This window comes from Acomys russatus, chromosome 15 (genome assembly GCF_903995435.1).
Source record: "Acomys russatus chromosome 15, mAcoRus1.1, whole genome shotgun sequence".
In the NCBI taxonomy this organism is placed as follows: domain Eukaryota; kingdom Metazoa; phylum Chordata; class Mammalia; order Rodentia; family Muridae; genus Acomys; species Acomys russatus.
Genome location: NC_067151.1, coordinates 47820013 through 47836345, shown reverse-complemented (window position 1 = coordinate 47836345; position 16333 = coordinate 47820013). Strand labels below are relative to the sequence as shown.

Here is a 16333-nt window from a genome sequence, read left to right as displayed (position 1 = left end):
AATGCAATCCATCAGCTTTTTTCAGATAATCACTGTAAGTGACTAAATTTCAGTTCACGACCGTGGACGGAGGCTCCCACCATCCACACATTCACATATGAGGGGAGCACATTCATGTTGTGTAATGTTTTCATTGTATATTTTTTAACTCACAAATGATCATTTTCACAGAGAACTGTTCCATTAGTAAACAGGCCGGTCTTGCTGACACGTCTTTCCTTTTAAAATATACTTTGGCTGAATTCTAACAAAGCCATTTTGAATGCAAAAGGGAATCTTTTCAAGCCAGATGGTTTATCTAATAGGAATGTTTTCTGATTAGAGAAACAGCAGTAGACTCATGATCACAGCAGGTGCCAAACTGGTTCTGTGGTTTACATGAATTTGCAACTGAACAAGTCATGAACTAACGGGAATCTATTTTGCAATGTGCCACAGTCTATTCTGAGAGGAAGAATGAATATGAAAGATGCTAACATATCAGGTGGGGCTCATATGACACCTCTAGATATGAATGTGGCCACTGTTGCACTTCTGATAACAAAACTTATTTTTATTTTAAGTTTCCTCAGTATATTGTAAAAAAGATTAACAAGGGTACTCAATAATAAGAAAAATGGCATTTTATGATAGGAAAACATCTGAAAAATGGCTTCTTTTTTTTTTTTATCAAAATAATTAAGAATCTTTCAAGAAAAAAAAGTGTTTTTCTTGAATGTTGTCTTTATTCTATGAGCCTGGTATTTCTGTTTCAAAAGATAATCTTATGCTGTCGTTAAAAGAAGCAGAACATTGCTGGTAAGGTGGGCTCATGTGTTTCTGACTGTGATTAAAAGAAGGCTTCCCAGGCCAGTCAGAGATGGGTGGGAATGCAGTTCCTTGAGTGTAATGAGGTCTGCCTTTTTACGATGGTATAAGGTGCTTCTGTGTACGGATGTGGGTACATAAAAGGCAGTGATCCCACAGATGTGCACTAGGATCCAGCCGCTTCTCCTGCCCAGGGGTCAACCAAGGAAACCAAACTCTGATGAACCTGACAGGTAGGTGCTCCCCATGAACTTTCTTGTCCATTCGCACTGCTCACCTACTTTCGTGCCTCATTTACATCAGCTGCTCTGTTTATTTGATGCTTTGGAGAGAAATAAAAGTAATCTACAGTTGAGACTGAATCCTCAGGCTCACCCATGCTTGGCCCCGGCCAATTCTATGGTCTGTTCTAGGACTGTTATTGCAACCATAGTAACTACCATTTCTGGAAACATCTTTAAGTCAGAGATTTATTAGAATAAACAATTATTTCCTAATTTTATATTTTTTTCACTGAGCAATACATAAATGAACTTTGGTTTATATGAATTAATCCTTTATAAAGATATTAAGTAAACACCAAAATGTCTACAAATACAGGCATAAAGTTAGCCTCACATTTAATGAAACGTGTTTCTCCTTCACACACCATATACTGAACCATGGCCCTGTTAACACTAGATGAGCCCTCAACCATTGAGCTTTATCCTCGGCCCTGCTTTATATTTTTGCTTTGTTCCTCAGCAGGCTACTCAGTCTGGTCTTGAGCGAGACACAGGTTTGCACGATCAAGGCCAGGGTCCTAGTTTATTTCTTGTGTGGGCTTAGGTTTACAATTATCAAAACTTGCTGTTTCATTTTATAAGAGTCTTTTATAAGAACATTTCTTGTGGCTTATCAAATTTCCTCTTGTTACACAAGCTTATGCATAATTTTTAAAGTATTGACCATTTAGATTTTCTTATGGTTTGAATTTAAAATGCTCCTTCTGGGCTCATATATTAAACACTTGGTCCTGAGACACTGATGTGATTTTGAGGGAGCAATAGAGTCTCAATATAAGAATAGGTCACTAAGGCAGTACCTTAGAGCAGTCTCTGATTTGTCCTAGGGTCCTTCCTCATGATTTTTCTGGTTACTGTCCACCATAAAATGAACAGCCTCTTTTCTACATATTTCTGTGCCTTGATGTTATAATGGGAACAGAATAGCACATCTGACAGATCATAGACGAAAACTGCTGGCAACCACAAAGTAAATAACTCTTCCCTTTAGCTATTGACTTAAGTGTTCTAGTGACAGTAATTAATATATCACCTGGTCAGTAGTAATTCAAGACAAGCTTGAAATCCGGTAATATCTGTTTGACACAGTGTGTTCTATACTTGTTTTGTTTAGTTAAATGTTTTCATAGTGCAAGAAACACATTTTCTTTAAGCTTCTCCTGTCTTTTGTGATTTTATATTGTGTAGAATAGACTATTCCTGAACCCATTTAATTAAAACTGTGACACTGCTTGCAAGAGGGAATATTTTAGATCAATGGGATCTATTCTTTACTCTTGTTTACGTTTATAATAAAAATATTTTTAAAAATATTATCCAGGATTAAACACTATTATAGAATCTTTCCTCCCTGCCTTACTAAATTAACACTTTGACTATTATTTTCTACTTGGTTTCTGTTAGGTTAATATATCTACGCTATGGTTGTGTTGTTAGAAAAGAGTCCTGTAAAAATATGTACAAATACTCTACAACACCTTAGTGAGAAAAATGCAAGTAGCTTTCCATTTAATTTTATATGTTCATATGCATATTATAAAATGCATGCATGCATTTCCTGTTTCAGCTTTTATGGACACATTTAAAAGGGACTTCTAGCAAATCCAAGTCACCAGGCTTTATCCATTGTGATTGAATTGGCTCATGAAAGAATATTTAGTGATCTTGAGGAAATGCAAAATGGGGCAGAGATAATTTGTGACCTGTAATTATATAACATTTCTTTATTTTGACTTCCTCACCTGATAAGTAATTCCTAAATGGTTCCAATTTTTTCACAACCAAAGGGGATTCCACATTTCTGCAGATGGAGAAAAATGAAGAAGAGCTAGATCATCCCACAGGGCTCCCAGAGGGTCTGAGTGCTAAGCTCAAAGACCTTTGGACACATTACAAAGGTTATCCATTGATAATCACCATTAAATCCACTAAGGCTAATGCTCCTCTTGAAATGCTTTCAGTTGTTTTGAGTAAGTCAAAGCCATAAGTATGAAGAATGCACCTAGATATATTTGCACTGAGACTTAGGAATCCATATAATCATTATAGTTTAAGTCACTTCAGAAGGGCTGGCAGGATAGTTATCACTCTTTATAGTCCTCAACGTGAGAACTGCTACATCCTGAATGTGTACTCCATTATTTCTAGGTAAATATTTTATCATGGTGATGGGGTAGGATACAAGGATCAATTAGCTTCATCCAGGAGCTAGTAAATGTCTCTTATGGAGAAGCAGAAAGTAACAGTTCAGCCTTTTCAGGACATGGGGCTCCACAATGGAACTATGTATATTCCCTGTTCTAGAAAAAGCACTCCCATGGGGAACACATAAATGATGTGAGCCCACCTGCATTCCACTGAGACTTTACTTATACAAATAGACATGGGCTAAGTTATCTCATGACTGTACTTTCCTAATCCCTAAACTAGCAAGCAGAGCATTCAGAGATTAACTAATATGTTATTCCAACTGAAACATATAACATAGTATTAAGTACCAGAAGACCTTTCAGAGAGAACTGCTTGATGTCAGAGCACTTCTCACTTTCCCCATTTTAACACAGAATTAGAAAAGCTGAATGAAATCAAATTGGAACTTAAGAGATACTCTTGATAAAGGCATATACTTCCTGCCGTAAACAGTTTAGATGAGAGATTAGTGTTTCTAACACCAACATTTCATTGTACCACCTCTAAACTACAAATTTTTAGAAAAAATTTAAGTCTATTTTTATGTTTGAATATGGTTTTTTTCCCTTAGATAAGCATTATGCAGTAGAACATTTTAACAATGGGCTCACATGACCTCGTCAGTGTCAAGATGAGTATGTCGAATGCATTCTAAGAACTCTGGATTGCAAACCACAACTTTTTCATATTTTCTTTTTAGAAGGAAGAAATTCTACATATCAAGTATATGCATTTAGCAATCCAAAGGTGTTTTAGATCAGTAAATAACCAAAGACATTACTTGATTTGTAAAGACAATAACTTATATTAAATATAATTAGTCAAGATAAGTAGTGAAAAACAGATGATTAAAATCTTTTTGCAAAATAGAAATGCTTTTACACACTTATATAACTCTATGCTTATGTAATTATAAAAATCTGGATAATTTGATTTTTTGTTACTAAATTGTATGTGTTTATTGTGAGTCTTTACTTTATGGTTGCCTTGACTCTGACAAGAAATTTCTTTTGGTTATAACTAACTATTTTGAATGGAAAACAATTTAACTTTGATTGTGAAAAAACAGGAAAAGAAACAAGAGAGAAAAATGATATGTTTGCAGTGCTTTGAATTTTATTGCCCGTTTTATAACTTTACATCACTTCTCTCTTAACATATAAGTATAATTATCATTAGTTTGAATTATATTAGTTTGCATATATAGTGGCTTACATACCATGTTTACAATTCCATAACAATCTAAATCACTCTTTATGTCCCTTCCAAGTAGGCTTGTTTTTTTGTTTTCAGCTGTTGCTAGTTTGAAGAACTCTCTTTAGTATTTCTTATATCCAGTTCTGGTGATGACAAGCTCTTTTACCTTTCTTAATTTTGCAAATGTGGTGTTTCTCCTTCATTTCCAAAAGATAGCATTGTGGAGCACAATACATCTTTTAGCACTGTTAAAAATGTCATTTCTTCTTCAGTGTAAGCATTATGATGAGAATGCACTGTATACTGAGTTGGAACACATATATACAGTACCCATTTTGCTGGATAGGTATGTTCTGTCTCAAAACTTTGATAGTTTGATTATACGATGTCCTAGAACATACTTCTTTGAGTTGGGCCTGGCCATTGCTCTTTGACTTTTAAGCATCTTATATTTGTCCTTTTCAAAAATATATTGATTCAATTAATACTGTCCTAATGCTGTCATGGGCATTCTGTATTTATTTATTCTTTGCCACCTAACTACATTTTCAAGTTCACAGATCTTTCCTATAGCTGGTCTTATCTGCCAGTGAGGACTTCTATCACATTTTTTAAAGTGTAATGTAAATTACTTTTCATTTGGCATTTGTCTGACTTTAAATTACATTAATTTTTGTTGAATTGTTTATCTGTATTTTCTTAGAGATTACTAGGTTCTCTTAATTCTACATTCTACATTCTTTTCTTTGGACAGTATCTATAAGCTGCTTCATAAGCACATGTTTATTTTGTCCCTTTAGATGAGGTCATTAGTCATTGAAATTTCTTGATGTTCGTTATAAAAGATATAGGTATATTTTTTGGTAGCTGAGACCAAAATACCGACACAAAGCAACTTTAAATAAGTAGTTATTTTGCCTTTTTATTTTAGAGGGATCAGCCCCGTGATCTTGGGCACCAAAAGCATGGGGCACAAGACAACTAGACACCGAATGTCAAGTTTCAACCAGAGACTAGTAGTTTACATCAGGCCAGTCATGAAGCAGAGTGAAAGAATTACAAAAAGGAGCTGCAGCAAGATGCAGCCTCTAGTAACAACCACCCCACTGACCTACACCCCCCCCCCATTAGTCTTCACCCGATGTTCTAAGCTTGTTTTCTATTTCCATGATAAATAGAAAGACCAAAAGCAACGCAACTTAGGGGAGGACAGAAATTATCTTGGCTCATACTTACACATTAAACTCGATCATTGGGGAAGTCATGGCAGGAAGTCAAGCAAAAACTAAAAGATGAAGAACACTGCTTACTGGCTCACTTGCTCGCTACCCCATACTCAGTTAACTTTCTGATATGGCCATTGCCTTTCATTAGAAGTCTCTCAGACTAGCCCATCAATTTTGTTAGATCTGTCAATATTCCTCACATTCCTGAGCATTCCAGCAATGGCCTATAATATACATAATATCAGAAACAGTTCACACTGCAGCCACCTCAGCATGTGATGGTATCTATGTGTGAAGTATTTGGAATTTATTCCTATCTTTCAAGCCTGACTTTGTGTCCCTCCTTTCAGAAATTCTGAATTTTTTTTTAATTAAGTGATCAGTGTTGGAATTGTAGTGTGAGGTGAGCTGACTTACATGGAGATTTCTCTTAAGCCTTGGGTTAAACAGTGTTGTCACTGTTTCATCAATAGAGGGTGCCCCAAGTTCAGGTTTATTCCAAATCTTCTGTGCTAGTATGTTATTCAGGATGGGTAGGGGTAGCTTAAAAAGGGTAGAGCATGCTTCACACAGAACTTTGCCTTGCATTATGACAGACACATCCGCAGTCACAGAGATGTGAGCAGATGCCCAGGGTCTGCCCAACACTAGGATTCATCTTGTAAAACTAGCCATAGGCTCTCATGTAACAAACTCCTTCCCTTTTTCTTTTCCAAAACAGACTATGAATCATTTTAGTTACCATGATGTAAAAGTAGTGAGGAGTGATGCTGCTGGCATTTTTATGGTTACCAGTTTCAAAATTCCAGTTTACCCCAGACTCACCATCCATTGAGACTACTATAGCACAGGAATTTGGCTACCTTCATTCCTTGAGACCACCAAATCTAGGCTGACATAAAAAAACCAGAATCTGAGTCTATGCAGTCACTGATATGAGTGACTAGATCTATAGGCACCATTCCTAGGTATTGGCGTGGGGAAATGGCTATTAGAGTTTGTTGGGTTTTAAATTGCCACAGTCTAGCACTAATTTACACAATGCAGTCCTGTTCTTATGTCACAGCCCACCTCCTGAGGATGGAATCATTCTCCTTATTGGGCCTTGGGGCAGGGTGGTGATGATTGCAGCCCTTTAGTGTTAGCCCTATCCTGAGTTCAGAGACCATAGGGTCTGCCGGGTTCTAGTACAGATAGTAAGTGTATTGAATATACTTGCATTCTTGTCACAACAGAAAAAACTCTTCTGGCTTTGTTTTTGATTGATAGGACTGCTTGAAGTTACTGCTTTAAAGGGAGAATTGACAAATAAGTGGTTGATTAAAGAGCTACTTTAGGTACTTTAGTCTTATCTCCCTTCCAAAAACAAGTACCTCCTGAAGCAAGCAATTTCCTTAACTTTGCTGGTTCAGGATTTTTTAGCAGAGGGCTAAGAAAATATTGTTAGTCTACTCTGTTTCACAAGTTGATTAGAAATTATATTCATTTTAAGGGCGAATTTTATGTTGTTTTGCAAGCTTCTTGAGATGGATGCAAACTTATTAGGTTTAAATGTATATAAAGTGCTTAGAAATGATCATAATGAGGGAGTTAACCCAGAAGCAGAAAGAATCAAATGGTATATACTCACTTATATCTGCATACTAGCCCAAGGGGCATGTCCCACAAAAGCCTTCACTTACCAGGAAACTGGGACAGAGGGGAAGGCATCCTATTGGGACTCTAAATGAGAGACGCATGGGAGAACAGCAAAATAAAAGGATCCAGAGGGTCCTAGAAATCTACAAGTAGAACAATATGATAGGCAGATTTGGGCCCAGGGGTCCCGCTCAAACTAAGGCACCAGCCAAGGACATACAGGGTAAACTTTAAACCCCTTCCCAGATCTAGCCAATGGTCAGAATATTCTCCACAGTTGAGTGGAGAGTTTGATACGACTTTCTCACGTACTCTGGTGCCTCACATTTGACCATGTCCCCTGGAGGGGGAGACCTGGTGGCACTCAGAGGAAGGACAGCAAGTAGCCAAGAAGAGACTTGATACCCTATGAGAATATATAGGGGGAGGTAATCCCCCTCAGGAACAGTCATAGGGGAGGGGAATAATGGGAAAATTGGGGGGGAGGAATGGGAGGATACAAGGGATGGGATAAACATTGAGATGTAACAAGAATAAATTAATAAAAAAAAATAAATAAAAAAAAAGTGCTTAAACTTCCTCAAAGGCATTTTGATATAATAATTCATTTATAATAATATTTACTTCTAATAATCTATAACTGATGCCTTCTTTCATATAAGAATGCATTATTTTTCTGTTCATAGGTTAATTAGGAAATATTTAGTCATGTTGCATACAATAAATGAAGTTTTGTTTGTATTCTATTATTTTTGCTAGTACTTTAATAAATGTGTTAAGAATATTTTTGATTTTTTTTCATTTAGTAGAAATGATTGAATATTTATTTTATGAAATTCTTCAAATTGGAATTGATTTATTAACCTTTAATCTGGCCTAAAAGTATGAATGTCAATGTAGGCATTTCTACAAGAACTTTGCTCTTATTTATCTCAACCTCGCGTGATACTCCTTCATCTGTTTTTCGTTTTTGTATCTTCTTCTTTCTAAAAGTCCTACTTCTGCCCTTATGTTTCTCTTTTAATTTATACATCCCCCTCACATTAAGGTCCCTAAATCTGTCATGGTTGCTTTTCTAGTTTCATGAAATATTCTCATTAATCACATATACAGAGACCTGTACACGCAAATGTACACGCCAACACTGGGAGAGAGACAGAGACACACAGAGAAAGACAGAGAGAGAGAGAGAGAGAGAGAGAGAGAGAGAGAGAGAGAGAGAGAGAGAGAGAGAGAGAGAGAGAGAGAGAGAGAGAGAGAGAGAGAGAGAGAGAGAGAGAGAGAGAGAGAAACACATACAGAGAGAGAGAGAGAGAGAGAGAGAGAGAGAGAGAGAGAGAGAGAGACAGAGAGAGAGACACAGAGAGAGAGAGAATAGAGTAAGAAAGACTTAAGTCTAAGAGCTAAGTAAAACAGAAAATGTCCAAGCTTTGTCTTCATGAGTCTGGGTTATTTCACTTAACAAAATGATTCCCTCAGTCTTACTTTTTTTCCATGTCACATGATTTTATTTTATTTTTTACTGCTTAATAAAATCACATTTTGTACATGTAAGATATTTTTAACTTTTTGTTATTTAAATCATAGAGACCTAGACGTAAGATAGGGTACCGAACTTTAGCTATTATAAATAGAGAATCCCTAAAGATGTATATGCAAATGTCTGCATAGTAAATGTATACTTTCAGTACTAATACAATGGGTCGCCAAGTAGTTATTTTTAGCTTTTAGAGAAAACTGCTCACAGGATTGTATAATGCTTTCATTGGCTTATAATGCCCGTAGCAACTAAAAACTTGTTCTTTTTTTTTTTTTTCTGCACATCCTTCCCAACATTCGTTTATTTTCTTGGTGTTTATCATTTCTCCCTGGATGAAATGGAATCAGAAATTTGTATTAATTTGAAATTTCCTGGTGATTAAAGATGTTGAATTGGTTTTCTAATATTTTTGGCCACCTGTGCTTTTTCCAGTAACTATTAATTTTCAATGACCCATTTATTGACTGATTTTTGATTTGATGTTAAGTTTTTATAGTTCTTTATGTAGGCAGATGTTAATCACCTGTAATATAGCTGTTAGAGATTCTTTTCATTCTTTGGGTTGTCCCCATTAACCTAATTATTTTGTTTTCTGTACAAAAGCTTTTTACTTTTGCTTAACCACATCTGTAAATTCTTAGGGTTATTTCCTGCTACTGCAGCTCTATTTAAAAAATGTTCTTGCCTTTCCCTTTATCTTTTTTTTCACTTTTTTACGTATTTATTCACTTTACATCCTGGCTGTAGCTCCATCCTTCCTCACTTCCCTGTCCCACCTTCTCTCTCTCCCTTCTCCCTGTCCCCTTATTCTTAGAAAAAGGGAGCCCCGTAGCCATCCACCCTATCTCAAAAAGTTGTTTCAGGGCTAAATCTGTCTTACTGCCCTGTAGCCAGACCCAGTGTTTCTCTTTCCTTCCTGCTGCCTATGGATCAAAATGCAGAACATTAAGCTCCTCCAGCACCATGTCTGCCTGTATGACACTGTGTTTCCCACCATGCTGATAATGGACTAAGCCTCTGCCTTACAGTTGTAAGACAGCCCCAAATAAATGTTTTCTTTGATAAGAGTTGCTGTGTTCATTGTGTCTCTTCACAGCAGTAGACAGAAGTTGAAACCAGGGTGTAGGGTGTTGCTTTGATAGCCCGACTATGATGCATGTTAGCATAATGTGGACTTTGGGTTAGGAAAAAGATTGGACACTTTAAGCAGGTTTAGTGGGCCATCCTAGTTGGAACATGCAAGACAGTGGAATTGAGGGTGATGCTGATCTGTGGGGTCTGAGCTTAAGAGGTACCAGAGGAGAAGAACATTAGTAAGAGATGATTCTTGTGATATTTTGGTGAATAATGTGGGTGTTCTGCCTTTGTCCAAGAAAACAAATTCGCCTGAGGATTACTGAAGAGTTTTTGGATTGGTGGCATTGACAGTGAAGATTTCCAGACATCCTAATATTGACTGTGTTTCTTTGCTATTAGTGGCACCATTTATGAAGATCTGTAATGAAAAGAAACCAGCTAAGCCAGGGAAAATGCAATATGTACAGTGAGGAGAAAATGAACACTAGGGAGCGTCATGGAGCTAACTCCAGTGCTCAGGGAGATAACAACCTTTAAAGAAAGGCCTGATCACAAATGGAATATAAGGAATGGTGACCTCAGAGCAAAGTCCCAATCAACATTTCTACAATATCAATTCTGCCAGTCCATGAACATGGAAGGAGTTTCTATCATCTAGAGCAATCCTATTGTTAAATAGCAAAGCTATTGATATTTTGTTATGTGTGGATTTTGTTTCCTGGCACTTAAAATGTTTATAAAAACCTAAGAATCTAAAAAAAAAAAAAAAATATCCAAGAGTCTTCTAGATAATCTTTAGAAGTACAGAAGCATGTTAATTATAGATCGGGATATTTTGACTTCTCTGTTTCTTCTTTGTATCCATTTTATTCCTTTCTAATGCTTTACTGAACTCACTAAGACAACCAATTTCTCTGTGTCTAACTGCTCATATTCTATCTAAAGTGATCACACTACTAGCCTGGCTAGCCACTCTCCTGCTCACTGTTGCCATTATGCCCAAGTCTCATATGGAAAGTACCATCCGGGCTGCTCCCATGGATGCAATTCTGATACACGTAGCACACTGAGCAAGGCAGTAGTTGGTGGCTGCTTCTAGTTGCTTCTTGGAGGAGACCCTACAAACTCTTAGTTTCTTCCTCTGCCTCTTTCTTTAAAATGGCCTGGTATTTCAGCCCGTACATGCTTCTGTAGTTCTGCACTACTGCTGGAATGGAGTTCTTTGGCCTTCCAACACATATATTACTCCTCTTTTGTCCCAACAAGATCATCAGAGACACAAAACTCTCAGGGTCTCTGAAGGACTCTCGGGAAAACCATTCTTTGTCTTTTGGCATCCAACTTCTAATTTCTCAAGCACTTAGAATTCTCTGCAGAATGGGCTGTAGTTTTCTAGAACAGCCACACTTCATTCTTTTAAACAGAGCTACAAGCTTCAATGGTAGTCTGCTGAGATGTTCCACAGCAACTATACTTCCTGTTCTTATACAAAGCCATTTTTGCCTCTTACAGTGAAGAGTCTAAAATAGCTTTTCTGATATGAGAATCTACTTTTTCTTTCCAGTTTTACAGCACACTCAAGTGATTTTTTTTTCTAGAATAAAGGGATTTCTTTTCTAAAGATATATCTGTTGCTTCTATTTAGAAGCAAAATCTTTTCACTTCCTTTGAAATATCACAAGAGTTACTGTGAGTTCTCCTCTTTCTTTTAAGATTTCAAAGTATTTAGGAGCAACAGCATAGACCAGTTTCAAAGCGCCCAGTAACAGACACCAGAAGTTTCTAAGAAAGAAGAATTCTCTGGGTTTCTCTTTAGCACATAGAACAAATTTCATGCAGGACATGATGTCAGAAATTAGAGGCAGGAAGCATAGCACAGAATATTATTCTGCTATTTGGTTGAATTTGCCTAATATCTTTATAGTTAAATTTATTTAACTAAAGAAGAATGGAATAACACAGTTTCACCTTGTCTTGTTCTACTGTTGCCAGGATTAACTGAGATAAGATTTGGGATGTGTTCTTTAAGAGCTTGGCACTCCTCAATGCAACTCATCTATTTTTAGTAATAGAAGCACAATCCTGAAATGATAAATATATGCTTGGCTTCCATATCGTGTTCCTGTGATCATTACCTTGTTTTCTGGGCATAGATCTGTATTATACCTACAAGCAAGGGCCAAAGACCCATCAGTATCTGGAAAAGCACCCAGAGAAGAGAAGGCAGGGCACAAGAAGAAGGTGCTGAGTGATCCACTTATTTCTGATGGATGGCATGTGTCTAGCTAAGGGCTATTTTTAACAGACCCATCAAAACTAGAACTGATCATGGTCTGTAGCCTCTTAGAGGAGCAGCCAGCATCTGACAGGATTCAGGAACAGTGAGAACTTTGTGCAAGTCTACTTGTTATTCTCTCTGGTGAAGGTTTTGTTTTTATCAATAGCTGGAACCTCCACTTTCTTTCCAGTATGTTTCATTCCTAATACACATCCGTCAAGTACAAAAGTATTCAGTGAAAAAGATGTTCCTACTTCCATATACTTAAATTACAAACTTCTACCTACTAATTCACACAAACAAGCTGAGCCGAAAATGTGAGTGAATACACACAGCACTGTGATTATCTCCCCCTGTACTATCCTTTTGGAATCTGAAAGGAATATTACTACTGTTTGAACTCTGCCTCCATATCTGAACACAAATCTTATGATCCACATGGAACTTTTAAGGGCAAGAAACTTTGAAAAACAGATCCCAGATTATCTGGGATGATGTAATAGAAAACCTCTAATCCATCCTTAATCCAAGATGCCTTAGGTTCCCAGCTCCAAATAGTTTCTTGATTTCAAACACCTTCTCCACTCAAACTTTCTCGTATTTCAATGTTCCCTATTAGAGATTTAAAAGTTGGAGGCACAGTGACGCAAGATGGCAGCCAACAGGCTCTGGAGTAAAAGTCCTCTGAAATTTTTGACTGTTGGAAAGGAGTAGGCGATGGCACAGTTAGCTCGGGTCTAGAGGATGACGAAGACATGATGCTTAAGAGATGGACAGGGTTCATAATTGGGCCTCTAAGAGCAATTTACGAAACCAAATATACAGCCTTAAAATAGAATGTGGGCCTACATATGCAGAAGCACCGCCCCCCCCCCCCATCTGTGAGATTTGTCACAAAGGTCAATTGGAGTGGCATGAGTAGTTCGAAAGGAGCGGTGGATCCAAGAGCAACAGCAGCGCTGGCGAAGTGGCAGAATTCCCACAGCTTCAAAGTCATGTGGCAGGAGCTTCACTGCTTGATGATGTGAAAAGAAAACATGAAGCTGCCACAGCCACCAGAGGAAAGTGTTACAGCGATTAACCCTGTCCCCTCCCCCATCCAACCTAAGTCGTCATTTTTCACAGTAGTGAATTTTCTACGTACATCTGTAGACCTCGAAGTACTGGACAGGAAGCTCTACTCAGACGTCATCCTGAGGCACTAATTTCTTAATCCGTTTGAAATACCTAAATTGTGCTGTGTAACATCTCCTATTGAGTGCAACCTCTCTCTGCCTGCTTGAAGTTTTGAGATCAAGAAGATGTGTTGAAATCGATTTCCTCTGGGAGCAGTGAGCACAGCTAATGCTACTGTGAACAGACAGGCTGCGGCCACCTGGCCTGGATCTGCCTTTGCCCACCCCGCCCTCCCACGACAGCTGTGTGGTGGGCCTTAGAATAGACGCGAAGGCTTCAGGTGGCAGCCGTGGGACTACTTCTGGCTTGAGGCTCTTTAGCTGCATTCCTGCTTTCTTAAGTCTTAAGTGATGCCCCGGCCAAGCAATAGTCCCCACTCCTCTACTCCCACCCTCCCCTCCTTCTGAAACTGGCGGTGGATGAAGAATTCAGGGCTTCCCGTTTCCCCACCATTATCAAGGGGTGCAGCTTTCTTCTTCCTCAACCCTCTTGTTGCCCATTACCATCCAACACTTGCTGTGGCCCAAAGCCATCAGATGAGATAAGAAGAACCTGGCCTCCCTCACTTAGCTCCTGACCACTTGCCACCAGCCTGGGAAGGGAGTGTCGGGTCCTTGGCTCTGCTGCCTGAGCTCTGAGCTCAAGTCTCTACAGAGAAGTCAGGGGCTACTCAGACTGGCCAGGCCTCAGGGTCCTCGGTAGTTCCGCCTAGGAAAGGCCATGCAGAAATCTTGAGTGCACACGGGTCTGAGTTGTTTCCTGTTCCTACAATCGCTTTGCTTTTACTCGTTGAGGAGGTTTGAAGAGGGCTCTCTAATCACCCTGGCCACCCGCTGGGTCTGATGTGGAGGCTGACAGCTGGAACAGAAGGCCCTGACCCTGGGAACTCAGGTTTCAGTGTTGCTCCTCAGACATTTGGCAGGGACCAGGAGGAGCTCTGTGGGCCTAACCTATTGGTTCATTGCCACGTTCCCCACTCTGTCCAGGACCACTAAATGTTGGAATGTGAATGCATACCGAAATAAAGACAGTTTGTTATGTTTCAATAAATAAATAAATAATAAAAATTTAAAAGTCATGATATGCCTTTCCTCTCATTACTCAGGCTTAAAAACTTCCAATCACATATTGTCTCTCTGCTAAAGCATATAGCCATTCCCACTGCGAGTACAGACAGCATAAAATAACCAGAGCGACCACATGGGGTTATATTATTTTCCCCTCTGCTGCTAATATCACTCCAGTTAAAGTCATCTTCCTGTGTAACATGAACACTATCTGCACTCACCTGAAGTCTGAAATTCTTGCCTCATGCATTTTATTCAGCAAGTGACAGCATTAGTTATAGTCCCATGACTTCTAAATAGTAAAACAAAATGTTTCTCCTTCTCATAACCTTTCAGTGATTTTTTTCAGCGCACTTAAAATGATTCCTCAGTTCTTATGATGGCATCTAAGTTATTACTCTGATTTAGCTCTACTTTGTAAATTCTCTACCTATAATTCTAGAGGTTGTTGTTGTTGGTGGTGGTGGTGGGTTTGTTTGCTTGTTCATTTGTTTTTGTGGTTTTTTTTTTAAATTTTTTTTTATTAATTTATTCTTGTTACATCTCAATGTTTATCCCATCCCTTGTATCCTCCCATTCCTCCCCCCCCCATTTTCCCATTATTCCCCTCCCTATGACTGTTCCTGAGGGGATTACCTCCCCTATATATTCTCATAGGATATCAAGTCTCTTCTTGGCTACCTGCTGTCCTTCCTCTGAGTGCCACCAGGTCTCCCCCTCCAGGGGACATGGTCAAATGTGAGGCACCATAGTACGTGAGAAAGTCATATCACACTCTCCACTTAACTGTGGAGAATATTCTGACCATTGGCTAGATCTGGGAAGGGGTTTAAAGTTTACCTCCTGTATTGTCCTTGGCTGGTGCCTTAGTTTGAGCGGGACCCCTGGGCCCAAATCTGCCTATCATATTGTTCTACTTGTAGGTTTCTAGGACCCTCTGTATCCTTTTATTTTGCTATTCTCCCATGCGTCTCTCATTTAGAGTCCCAATAGGATGCCTTCCCCTCTGTCCCAGTTTCCTGGTAAGTGAAGGCTTTCGTGGGACATGCCCCTTGGGCTAGTATGCAGATATAAGTGAGTATATACCATTTGATTCTTTCTGCTTATGGGTTAACTCACTCATTATGATCATTTCTAGCTCAATCCATTTATCCACAAATTTCGGGAATTCCTTGTTTTTAATAGCTGAGTAGTATTCCATAGTGTATATGTACCACAGTTTCTTTATCCACTCTTCTACTGATGGACACTTAGGCTGTTTCCATGTTCTGGCTATTATGAATAAGGCTGCTATGAACATGGTTGAGCAAATTTTCCTGTTGTGTGCTGGAGCATCTTCTGGGTATATTCCAAGGAGTGGAATAGCTGGGTCTTGAGGAAGCCCTATTCCCATTTTTCTGAGATAGCACCAGATAGATTTCCAAAGTGGCTGTACTAGTTTGCATTCCCACCAGCAATGAAGGAGTGTTCCTCTCTCCCCACACCCTCGCCAGCATGTGGTTTGTTTGTTTTTGTCATGCCTCCCAATGGTTCCTATTGCTGAAGCACTCTGATTACACTTCTGCATCGGGCAGGAATACCTGATATTCTACTGTCCTGAAACTCTACCCATCCACAACTCTGCATAGTAGTCTGAATTACTCATATCACTCAGTTTTTTTTACACATAATCTCTTACTAGAAAACTGTTTCTACTTAAGTATCCACTAGTTCCATCTGAAAAAGCATATATTTGTGTCTATTTTATTTTAGAGTTTTCGACTGACCCATGGCACTAATTCCTGTGCAACACCTTTTTAAAAGTGTTCTTAATTATCATCTGCTCTTCATTGAACTAGAAGGTAAGATCTGTG

General features: G+C 38.6%; 1 pseudogene; it reads left to right on the top strand.

The window, feature by feature from the left end:
- Window positions 1-12992: 12992 nt before the first annotated feature.
- LOC127199032 (ubiquitin-conjugating enzyme E2 variant 1-like) lies at window positions 12993-13442 on the top strand (annotated as a pseudogene).
- Window positions 13443-16333: the final 2891 nt, after the last annotated feature.